Source organism: Tachypleus tridentatus, chromosome 13 (assembly GCF_004210375.1).
Source record: "Tachypleus tridentatus isolate NWPU-2018 chromosome 13, ASM421037v1, whole genome shotgun sequence".
NCBI classification, from domain to species: Eukaryota; Metazoa; Arthropoda; class Merostomata; order Xiphosura; family Limulidae; genus Tachypleus; species Tachypleus tridentatus.
The window spans coordinates 113672181-113685394 of record NC_134837.1 but is presented as its reverse complement, the minus strand read 5'-3'; the positions used below and the strand labels follow the sequence as shown (position 1 = coordinate 113685394).

General features: G+C 33.0%; 1 protein-coding gene across 4 annotated transcripts in view; it reads right to left on the bottom strand.

Moving 5' to 3' along the window:
- LOC143239950 (nonsense-mediated mRNA decay factor SMG5-like) overlaps positions 1-13214 on the bottom strand; it is a 220519-nt gene that overhangs the window by 179760 nt on the left and 27545 nt on the right. The window contains exon 8 of one of the 4 annotated variants that reach the window (XR_013021465.1): positions 10840-10962. The exons of the other annotated variants lie outside the window; for them this stretch is intronic. The gene's annotated coding sequence lies outside the window, so the exon portion shown is untranslated. Of the gene's footprint in view, positions 1-10839; positions 10963-13214 lie in introns of those variants that run through there. 4 annotated transcript variants of the gene reach the window in all.

Here is a 13214-nt window from a genome sequence, read left to right as displayed (position 1 = left end):
TGTTTATTTTGATACCTATGCTTGTTTCTGTGTGACACATGTTCATGTGTTGTTGGATATGTATTGTGCCAGCCCTGACTACTCTCTAAATTTGTAGAAGATTTTAGAGAGTAAGAGCCAACAGCATTCATTTTATGAAAATGTTAGTGTGTTTTTGAACATTGGAGATTCTCATTTGAAACTTTTTTAACCAACATGCCTTGAGATAAATTATATTGTTGGTTGCTATGGTCAATATACTAGATGCCTTGGAAGCTGTAATCGTAAATGATGTTTATTCATTGTAAAACTACCAAATTTGACCAAGAACATTTACTAAATTCAAACATTATGAACAGTTCAACTTCAGAGAATCAGGGTTCGAAATTTTTTATTTTAAGCCGGACATGTCCGTTAAAATATCAAGTTTGACCGGCACTTTCCCATCTATCACCAGACATCGTGACCGGTGGTCATATTCCTAACGTATCAGACACAAATACATCGTCCCCTCAAAAATAAGTGAGGCAAAAGCTGTGTATGCACAGCTCGAAGATTTTGCTTAAAAGAATATATTCTATAATGAGTGGAAAATAACTTGCAAAATTTAAGATTTAATTTAAGACAAAAAAAACAATTTTTAAAAACGGTCGCGAACGCTCACAAAATGCGCTTTTTAGGTCGCCTTATCCTTGCCTTCCTGGATAGTCATGTGACTGCCAAACATTCATGACGATCTGACCATGGCATCTGATAGTAAAAAACGGGAAAGTCTCACTATCTATTTCAGTTTGGCTTCACGAGCAAGACTAATGAATCAGAAGACAACACTATGGAACCCCGAGTGAAAAATCCAAGCTTGTTGACCCAAGCCCAAGTGTTAAAGCATAAACTGTTACTGCTAGTACTGGCGCTAAGCCTACTCGTCGTTTCCAGAATGAATGGAATAGAGGCCGACCATGGCTGGAGTATAATAACGTTACCAGACTGATGTTTTGCTCAATTTGTCAGGAATATGACCAAAGTAGTGGAAGGCAGAAGAACACCTTCATAACAGGATCTTCCAACCTGAGAGCAAGTGCTGTTAAGGAGCATGAAAACAGTCGCGTACACAGTCTAAGTTGTCAAGCTAAGACAGCAAAAGAAACACCTGATTTAACTCTCATGATGAAAGAATTGAGCAAACTTACCAGACTGAGAAAGATCATTTACTTGTACTGTTCAGGACTGCCCTTTATATGCCTTTGAATGCCCAACCATTCAGCGATTTTCAAGAGCTTCTGTTGCTGCAGGAGCACAACTTCAGTATGAACTTAACAGAACATTATGCCAGTGACAAACAAGCAGTTATCTTTACAAAATATATTGCAGAAACAATTAGAATTAATGTCAGATCTTGTCTGCACACCTCATTATTCTTTGACATTATGACTGACATTGAGCAGGAGATAGTCTATGTAAGATACTTGGACAGTGGCTGTTACCCAGTAACCCACTTCCTATGTCTGCAGTCAGATGAGAAGGCTGATTCTGAACACTTGCTACAGGCACTTAGTTCAGGTAAAGGTTTCTTAATTACCTGGGATGAGAATTTTCTGGATTTATCCTGAATTCCTAATTAAGAAAAATTAAAATGGACAATATTTCATGTACATTTGTGTTTTAATTCAGATTTACATAGTCATTCCATTATTAATATACATCAGTGAAAACTTGAGCATTTTTCAATTGATTTAAACCAAGAAGAACCATGTATTTACCATTGACAGAATTGGAGCTTAACCTAACACAACTAGCATAATAGATAATGGAGCAATAGAATTTTCCAAAGTACAAATTTACATTTTTTTTAATTTTTTTTTTTACAGAAAGTAACTAATATTGGGTACTAATTTTTTTGTATTTGCAGCATTGTCCCCATATATGGCAAGTTTCCCGACTGGCTTGAATGAATTTTATGCCTGACAGCTGATGGGGCAGCTGTCAATTTTGGCACAAATAAAGGACTTGTCAACAGATTGAAGGCACAAAAACCTTATTTGATAGGGATCCATTGTGTTAGTCACAGATTGGAACTTGCAATTAAGAAGACCATCAAGAAAATTTCTTACCTTGATAGTATCCAAACCTTTTTAGAAAACCTATGGAAGTTTTATGACAATTTGCCACAGAACTGAGCTGGCTTCAAAGAAGCTGGTAAAGCCAACAACATTGTTGTTAGAAAGCCAACAAAAGGGACAGAAACCAAATGGGTAGCCTACAAAGAGCATGCTCTGGAGTCAGTTTCTCATAACTGGTCAGCTTTAGTGGAGCATTTGTATCAAGTAAAGCTGCATGACAAAGGGGTACGTGGACAGAAAGCTGCAGGATTATACAGTACTTTGACAAGCCTGAAATTCATCCTGTACATGGACATACTCTTGGCAGTTCTGTCTGTTTTGACATCTCTTAGTCTCAAAATGGAAGACAATTCTGCTACTGTGAACATTGTTTCTGACATTGTAAAGAGAAGCTGGGCAATCTGAATCATGTTGAGAGATCCCAGAAAATTGTTAAAGAGCTCACAACATGTGAACAAACTGGCAAGTGGTTACGTAGAGGAAAGGTGATTGTTATTAGTGGTCAGATAAGAGCCAGATGCTCAAAAAGTGCCACGAAAGAGTCAGTTGCAAATCAAATTACTCTTGAGGATGGTAAACCTTTCCCTGGATCAACAGTGTTGGCCTTGGTATGCCGCATGCAGGTGATTTCCGTGTCATCTGCTGAACCAGAACATGGATTTTCCCAGATGGCAGTTATTAAGGATGATTGGTGGTCCAAACTAATAAATGATTCTCTTAATGATTTGATGACAATAAAATTAGCTAAAAATAAGACCTGTGATCTTGCAAGCATAGAATTACTGTGCAAGTCTGTAGAATCCTGGTGGAAGGACAGTAAAAAAACAACAAAAAACAGACAATTTGTGAGTCCACATGGAACTCACACACGTAAAGACAACAGAGATACTGAGTCTACATCAACTTATGTCTCAGTGCTGGATGACTAAATCTACCAGTTTGATTGATGTGTCATTTTTAATGGATACAAGGCTTGTTGCCACTTGCTTTGAAATAATGTTTCAGTGCTATGAATAAAATGATTCTGTTTTATATAATAATTGTCTCTACTTGATTTCTTGTTTTCGGTAATGTCCGGTGAAAATTTTGAGGTGTCCTGCTGAAAATTTAGAATATTTCTACCCTTGGAGAATTAACTTAAAACGTTAGTATTTCTAGAAGGATATTAAATATCTTTATCAGCAAAATGTCAATCTGTAAACAGTGTGAACCAACCAAGTAAAGACATCTTGGTAGCTTAAGCGAGGTATAACAATATCAATTTAGGTGGGATATCGAATGAAGATTTAAAGGGATGCTGAGTACTTATCTGAGACAATACCTGATTTTGTCAGCAGAATGTTTTGTGGTATCTACTTTATGACTCCTTGATATCCTGAACTTTGAGTGAAGTATTTTAAATGGCAAAGTGTGGCTGCCAGACTTCATCCAAGAAAAACATAACACACCAGTTTCTTGAGTAAGATTGAAAGTGTAATTGTGATTCCTTCCTGAGATGAATAATCTATTATTTGTTGCAGTTCTGACTGGATTTCTTTCTTGAACAAATTTGCATGAACAGTATCTGGCGTTCTGCTGTATAAGGGAAACATCCAGATCAAGAATTTGAGGTTGAAATTTTCTGCACATACAGGGAAGCAAAGAGCTTTTGGCCCTATAGGTGAATATTGTCTTGACTAAGCTGAAAATGTTTACCAAATCAGACAAGGGATGAAGATAAATATTTATATGATGAATAATGATCATCCAAAGGCATGGATCTGTGAAGTAAAAAATAGTTTTTATTTCCAAGAGATTCTGTGGATAAAAAATAAAATTTTATTTGGATTTAGAAATACTATGTAATTTACTACTATACTTGAACTAGAGTAACATTACCTTCTTCAGAACATCATAACTCCATGATGTGAAGAAGGTGATGTTAACTAGTTGTGTTTACCCTAGTTTACAACTGCTAAATTATGGATGGCTACCATACATAACTCTCGAGAGCAGCTTTACACAAAATTGGGAACAAAAACATATCCTCATGAACCTCCAGTAGACTAACAATGAAGTCTCATCAGAGGATGAAGTATAGAAGTACTACTTGCTAAATGAGCATGATATGTACAGACATCACAAATGTTTAAGAAAAGCAAGTATCATCTGTGGATCCAGCATTGTGAAAAGGAACATCTAAGTAAACTTCATGAACAGTGTCAAAGGTCTCTGCTACATATTCTATTCCTGAAACTAAATTTGTAAATACTAAAAAACAAAATGCAGAGACTCAGCTGTTGTTATGAGTAACACATCTGTGTGTTTTATAATAGTTACACAAACTGTAAATTTGCATTTGTTTATATTTCAAGAATAAATGCAAGGATCCTAACATACTTTCAATCTACTGCCCACTTCCTTTGAGAAGCTGTCTCTGTAAAATCTTAGGATGGCTAACACTAGTCTTGTTTGTTTCCTTGAATCAAACAACCTCTAACCCACCCAATGTGGATTTTGATGACAGAGCTTCACTGTGGACCACCTGATTTGACTTGAAACTTCAATCAAGGAAGCCTTTTTTCAAGACACATCTTGTTTCTGTTGTTGTTGTTCTTTTACCTTAAGAAAGCTTGTGATACCACGTGGAGATATAGCACTTTGCGAGACTTCCACTCATATAGGTTTTGTGGCTATTTGAAACACATTACGTTTCCAATACCTAATCACCCATTGATAAAAAAATGCAAATATAACTTTTTTTCCAAAACTCAGTCTAATTACCTACTGATAAATAAAATAGAAATAGTAGAAATATAATACTTTATTTAATAGCTAATCACTTGTGATTTATTAATCAACTATAACAAATGTCACATTTGTGTCGTATTATATTAATCTACTGATGTCAATCGTGTATATTTAAATTTTAATATTCACAAGAATACAAAATCAGCAATACACACAATTTCATTTTCAACGACAGTTCGTTTGTTTGTAGTTAAGCACAAACTGTTAAAGGGCTGTCAATGTCCTTCCCACCACGGGTATTTGAATCTGCTTTCTAGCATTGTAAATCCGCAGATATAACGCCTTGCCCCAAGAAAATTTTAGCGAAAGCAAATGAATAAGTTAAAGAAAAATCTTTATTCTCGATCACATGTATTTTTTTATAGCAAAGACCCTTCAGGTTATCTGCTGTGTCCTCTGAAGGGAGTTAGTCTTCTACAATTTCAACTAATAACACAATTTATCTTCATCTTATATCGTTTGGGCAGTTAACCAAAACTGGAAAGAATAATGACTGTAATCAGTGAAAGCTTGCAGAGCTCAATGTTTTACTGTCTTAAAGTTTCTTCCATGAAATTATTTTATAAGATGAATTTAATACCTTGTTTGTATCAAATTATAATTATATAATGTAGACAGTACTATAGAAAAGTGTTGAGAAAGTCTGTCAAAAATTAGATTTCAGGCTACTTTTAAAATATGATGGTTTGGTTTGAATTTTGCACAAAGCTACACGAGGGCTATCTGTGCAAGCCGTCCCTAATTTAGCAATGTAAGACTAGAGGGAAGGCAGCTAGTCTTCAACACCCATCGTCAACTGTTGGGCTACTCTTTTACCAACGAATAGTGAGATTGATCCTCACATTATAACGTCCCTACTGCTGAAAAGGCGAGCATGTTTGGCGCGATGGGGATGCGAACCCACGACTCTCAGATAACGAGTCGAGTGCCTTAATCACCTGGCCAATAATAATGGAAGGTAAATCACAGGTGAAACATTAAAAGTTTATTCACCTGCATATTTAGTATAACAGAAACTCAGTGGAAGTGCTTGAGTTAATATTTTCTATGTCTACCATTTGCACTAATAATTGTAGTCAGTCTGTAAGGCATTTCTGCAACAAGTTTAATCAAACTGTCCTTTGGGACTTTACTCCAAATCCCTCTCATACACTCCATAAATTTTCTTCAGAATTAACTTTTGATTTGTCAAGTTTTTGATCTATAAAATTCCAGATTTGTTCAACTGGGCTGAGATCAGAGCTCTTTGGGGACCATCACTCCAACAGTTTCTTTCTTAGCTAAGTAATTTTTGCTTAGGTTGGATGAGTGTTTGAAATCATTAACTTCTTGACAGTACAATCCAGTAATATGCAAACCACTGGGTATACTTTGACAAATCAGTATCTGATGGTAGTTGCACTGGTCCATTGTTTCAGCTGTTTTACAAATATCTTCTGTCACCTCAGCACAAAAACACCACCAAACCATCACACTGGTTCCCCCCGTACGTCATGGTAGATGCTCTATATTGAGGTAAATATATTTCACTTTTTTTTTCTTCAGCTGGATGTATAACCTATGTTATGAACCAAATATTGCAGACTTTAACTCAACTGTCCATAACACCCCTTTCAAATCATCAACAGTACAGTTTACGTACTTTTTAGCAAATTTCAGTATCTTGACAATACTTGAAAGACGAGGTAAAGGTTTTCTTAACTGCTACATGACCAAATACTCCATTCTCATTGAGTCTCCTTGATACTGTAGATCTGGTCACTTTTCTGTTATTTGATACATGGTCGTTTATCTCATAGTTTGAGATCAACAAAGTCTTCTTTCTGCTTCAAAGACTGCATAAACAAAGATATTAAAAAAAACATCGGTATCATTTAATTTAGGTGTTCTACTTTTCCTTTCCTATTTTCAAATTTACACATCTCAGTCTCTTGATCTATGGTGTACTTGACAGTGTTTGGGAAGCATTTCAAGTCAGCAACAATTTGTCAGAGTCCAACAAACATCTCATAAAGCTTTTACATAATCTCTCTGCTCTACTAACTATGTTCTGTGCTTTTTTGGAAAGTGTAATATTGTTGTGTATGCTGGTGGGTGTGGCAAGAGGTGTCTGATTTTCTATCTGATAGCTCTGTAACTAAACAAGATACAAAGCTATAAATATTTTGTTTCAGTGATGATGGTAATATAGTGAGTAATATATGTTAAATTCTGTACTTATAGTTGTGAATAAATTTGAAAAGGGGACAGTCTATAATAAAAACTGTCACATTTGTCACAGTAGGAGAAATTTGGGATTTTAAAGAATATTGCTTTATAAAAGTAAGAAACTAAACCTTATACCATTGTAAAATATAGATTTTTAGCTACAATTTTATGCTATACTAATTAGTAGAACGTAAAAAATAGTTTAATTAAATCCTGAATGCAAATCACTAAAATCCTCATGACACATGCAGTAAAGGATGTATGTGGACACAGCTAAATTGTGTATCATTCTCTACATGAGCAAGAACCTAATGAGGTATTTACTTGAACTTAGAGTTAATAAAAACTGCAATCATATCAATTGTCATGAAATTATAAACCTGTTAAAATTAGATATTTTGATTATTTCAATACTTAAAAAATTGAATTATAAATATATATATGTTTGTTTGTTATTAAGTACAGAGCTAGATAATGGTATATTTTGTGATGTCGAGTTTTAGCTTCATTATTTATTTTTGACTTCAAGATTTTAAGCTTTGGCAATTTGAGAGAGGGAGCTCACAAATCAAGAATCTCAAATTTGATTCCAACTAACATCAAAATTGCTCACTATTTGTTTGATATGACAAAACTACAAAAGCTATCTCTGTTGCTGCCACTCATTTTGAGTTACTGACTGGAGGAAAGACAAACAGCTAGCAACACGCACTGCCAACTTTTCTGGTTTTACTTGTACATACCATGATTTAAGAACACTGTATTAATCAGTTAATGAAGCAAGTCCAGTCTGATTAAAGTATTCATCTTTTCACTTCAGGTTCATGCTTTATATAGCTTACAACATATCTGTATTCCTTCAGCACATATGAATATCTCAACAACAGGATTTCAATGTGAATCTCATAACTCGGTGAGCAGACAATATGACAAAACATTATTGATCATAATTACAGAAGTGACTGGCTATAATGAGCAATTTGCAATTCTTATGGTGTGAAGCATAATTATAATTAATTATACTTGTCATACAACAGCAGTATTATACCTATTGTACTTTTTTAGTACTAAAATTCCTTATCTAGACCCTCTAGTGATTTTCAGGAATTAGAAAAGTGTATATCAAAAATATTTCAACAACAACAAAAAACTTAAGTTTAAGAATATTCATTTCTGTAACATCTATAGTAAAAACAAAGTAATAAATATTCAATATATAGATATGTAATACACTGTCAACAAATGATGTTTCATGCAATGAGTTGATGAAAACACAAATATTTATTTATAAAAACAATACATAACCTGCATAATTTCTTCTTAAAGAATTTACAAGAATATTACTTTACATGAATAAGACAGAGCAATTTCAGTAAAACTTGAAAGAACTAATTCTTTTTTTTGATACAATAATTTATGATGAACAACGAAGACAACATTTTTTATTGCCATGTTCTTGACATTCACAGCTTTCAGTGCGCATTTGTCGTAAGGCCTAGAACAAGAAGAATAAAAATAATGTCACTATCATGTGTTAAAGATTAAGGTTCAAAGTTCACCCTGAAATAATTATGGGTAGAAAAAGAAGGAAAGTAAGTAGTTATTAAGTACATTCATGAGAAAACATTATCCAACAGTAATGTATTATCTAATGCAGGGGTTCCCAACCTTTTGGCACTCGCGACATGAAAATGTAATTGATGAAATAAAATTAATGTTATCCCAAGCTACTTCTAACAATGCTACTCGACTCCCCTGCCAAGGCTTCGCGAACCCCCAGGGGGATCGCGACCCACCGGTTGGGAACCCCTGATCTAATGGTTGAGATAACCTTGTTAAAGAATGCCTGAGATCTTAACATTCAACACATGTCGAGAGTTTAGTATTAACATACTAAAAGAGTAAAATGAAACCAAAATATAACGAGTGTAATCTATAATGAAATTGATAACACATGCATATAGGTGTTATAAATTATCACATACCTAGACTTTACACATGTAAAAATACAGATACAATAAGTTACTCAAAGAAATGCAGCTATGTTTAATCAAGTGATATAACTGAACAATGGAATGTAAGCATTCACATGGATACAAGTTACTTATATGCATTAAGATTTCTACATATATCATATATAATAAGGCTTAGAAACAGCAAAGTTGTCAAAGTATAAAATAGAGACACTAGTAAACTTGTGATAAGAAATCTCAATCATGAAGTTATCCTTGGTCTATAGACAGCATTAACTGATTCATGCACGTCTATCAAAAATCATCCAAGAGCAACAGTCCAGTCCTTATTTAGCAGTAATTCTTGGGATTACCAATAACTTTCATTGAGTTAATATGTGTATCAGAATCCAAAACTTCTAAATTACTAAATTATATAAATGCTAGAGTAAAATTATAGTGAGTCAAACACTGCCAGTCATCATAGCCATGTATTCTTCCTGCCAACCAAATCTCTGCTTCCCAGTAAGCATTTTCTTTTACTTGGTTTTATTTTCTTACAATGATTTTGTTAATCTTTTATTAAAAAATGTTTCAAGTAATGAGAACCAGCAGATGCTTAAAAGTATAAGGTTACTAAAACAAAGCAGATAAGGAAGGGTCTGAATACATATTTCATTTATTATTTAAACCTTCACCTCTGTCTCATTTCCTTATTACTGTATAAATCTTCTGGAGTTGGTGATCCATACACTTATCACAGACTGCATATCCAGTGATTTAAGTACTACTTGTAACATGGTAATTGCCTCACAATAATGTCTGTTACGATCCTACTAATAACACTGCACAACAAAGTTTTTGCTTCTTGAACACTGTTGGGTGTTCCTTATAGGTGTTTGGCTGTTGATCACAAAAATCACATCCAAATTTGCCCATCACGTACCGTTTCATCGAAATCTTCAGTTTTGCTACAATGGAAAAATGATATCTGGGCAACTGGGATCCATCAATGCTTGCTGACTACTGTTGGACACTGCAACGTGACATTGAATACAAACGAAAATCAGGAGCAAAAGACTTTTAATTATGTTGAACTTAATAGCGTATTAGAAACATAAATGCAATTAAATACGTTATTGCCAGTAAACAGTTAACTGACTATTTCTCAGAGTTCCAATGTGATGAAGCAAAACCAAAACTATATCTATGCATACCCACCAGGTACCTGCCACAATCAGCAACAACTTTTTGGAAAGCAAAACTTTTCAAAAAAATAGTTGTGCAGTGTAATTAATGTAACTTTAATAAATTAACAGAGAATTTATCTTGTTGGTATTGTTTAGCTGTAAACAAAATCCAATATGGAATCATATACTAGTGATAAAACTGCTCAATGTGTTATAAAAAAGAAGATAAGAAATCAGAAAATTTGAATTTTCAACTTAAAGATGCACCTTATGTACATGAGGGCTAAACAGCTAAGTCAAACACTTCCTATAACTCAAGTTCTGCTGCTCACAATTTCAAGTTATCCACCCTCACAACCTGAAATACTAATTATTAGGCCATACAAAAGAGGTAATACTTATGCAGATATTTAAAAAACGAAATTTTCAAGTGTACATACATTAAGAATTAGATGACAGAAATCATCAATCCTTAGTAAAAGAGTCAAAAACAGTTACTCAGAACTTTTGAACATACTGAAGGATATAATAGCAAAATAGAATGGACAATTTTTTGACAAAAAATGTTTGATAACTTCATAAGATTTCTTTATAATGTACCTGATAGTAACCAGTATAGTATCCACTCATATACCATGACATCAGCATTGAAGCTAGAGCTTCGTCATCTGTGACACCTTCATCATCCAGAGGAAAAGGTGGTAGTGGTGGAATATCTGGAATCTTAATTAAGTAAAATAGTAAGTTAGAAGCAAAAGTACCCATTACAAGTGACAGAAAACATTTAAGATAATCTTTTTTTTTAATTATTTTATGGACTTTAAAAAGGTTAGTTGTGTTGCACTCTTGATTTTATTCACTTAGAGTAAAGCTTCGAGCTATTTATGTTACCCAGCATGAAAAGTAACTGCACAGTACTTAAGTCAGGCTAAGAGCTGCTCAATAGTAACATATAATAAATCAACATTTTTATTATTTATGTTACAATTTAAAAATGTGAATGACAGTATTATTAATTCTTAATAATTTAGTTTAGAATATCCTGCAAAAAAGAACACCTGGTGTCAACATCATTCCTGCTTGTTCTCACATCACTTCTGAAGTGAATGTTGGTTTTTGCCTGTATGTGCAGCTTTCGAATGGGAGACAGATGAACACTGAGGCAGACAATATGGTTCACAATATGTTCATCAAAGTTAATTTTAAACAGTAGCTTTTGTTTAGCTCATTTAGCCATTTCTAGACAAAAGCAATGTCACTGATACCTTTTGGTTTTTTACTTCTCAAAGTAGAAACTATTTAATCAAAGTGCATGATATTTAGTACAAACACACTAAATAGTGGTATCTAGTATTGGCTTAAAATTTTCCTATAATTTGATGAGCATACGTATATGTATGAAACACAGACATCACATGAACACTGTTAAAGGCTCAATAAAGATACTTTACTATTGTTTTGATTTTTTGTTTAAAATTAAATTTTTACTAATTGAATGATATGCTACAGTGTTATTGAGTTGCAATATTTATAAGTCTATCGTTCAATGTACGATACGCAGTTAAGCATATTCTGACGACTCAGATCTTTACTGGATATTAGTTTCTTGTTAATCCTGTTCAAACAAAATAAATAAATTAACACATTACTGCCTTTATTTGTGATAGGGAAAAATGTTTTCAATTTGCAGAAGACTTAAGATTACTATTTGTTAGGAAAACAAATATAATATCAACCTTGTTGTGGTATTTAGTCAATAATGATAATAAATTTGTTAAGTAGGGGATATCTGTAAAACTTATAACAAATTTCTTTCTAGACGAAAGCACATTTTTAAGAATATGCAAACAAGGGTATTTGGAAGAGTTTTATCATACAAAATTAAGGGTAATTCAAAACTCTTTAACAAAATCAAAACAATGTGAATAAAAACAGGAAGTTTCATATTTTAAAAAAAAAGAGCATTGCTGAAAAATATTATAAAGACAGCACATAGCCAATTTTTAATTTTTTTTTAATTTGGTTGCATAGATTGTAGGGAGCGTGCACATATTAATTAATCAAACCTAGTTGATTAATGAGCCTATTAACTAATCAATTAGCAAATGCCATTTATCACACAGACTAGTCATGTTATGAGGATTTTAATAGCAAAAGAGGGAAGAATTCTTTAAAAATAAGCATTTGTGAAAATTTTGAACACAAACTGGGTGGCATTCAATTGACTTTTGAAATAATCAAAACAAGTCAAATATATTTACAAAATATTCTTTTCACTATAGGAAATCACAATTTTATTTAAAACTTTAAACTATTTTTTTTCTTGGATACAACTGTGGCAATCACCAAACAAAGTTAAGTAAAATAAATATTTTAAAATTGTTAATAATTGATGTCTTAAAAGGAGTTTTACAATTTAACTCAGATAACAAGAAAAATTTGTACTGTTAAGAAGTGTTTATAAAGTAATTGAGCCTGATAACTGTGGTAACCCATAGGGTAATATAAATGAATTATTTGCTGGTACTTTTGTGATAAGAGTAGAGAAAAATAATTTGTCTTATCAACTGCATTCTAAAGTAATTGAATCAGCCTGTGTGGACTTTGATGAAAGGAAACAATTATTTAATGCTCTGGATGCAACTCTGATAACCAACAGTGTAACAAACATTTGTATGTAAATTTGACTTATTTTAAAATATTGTTAAAAGCAAGCGGATGTGTACTATTTGTTTACTGTTGAAATTTATTGCCAACAAGTTACAAACACCTACTGCAAAAAATCCAGTCCATACATACTTAAAACCTGATAATATCTTTTTCATTAAATGAGCAATGAATAGAAGAAAGGTAGCCACAAGTTCATATAAGTGATGTTTGGAAAAATGACTACTCAGATAAAAGAAAATATTACAATGATACTGTTCACTGATTGTTGGAAATTGTGTGCATTATATTGTAAATTCACTAATATA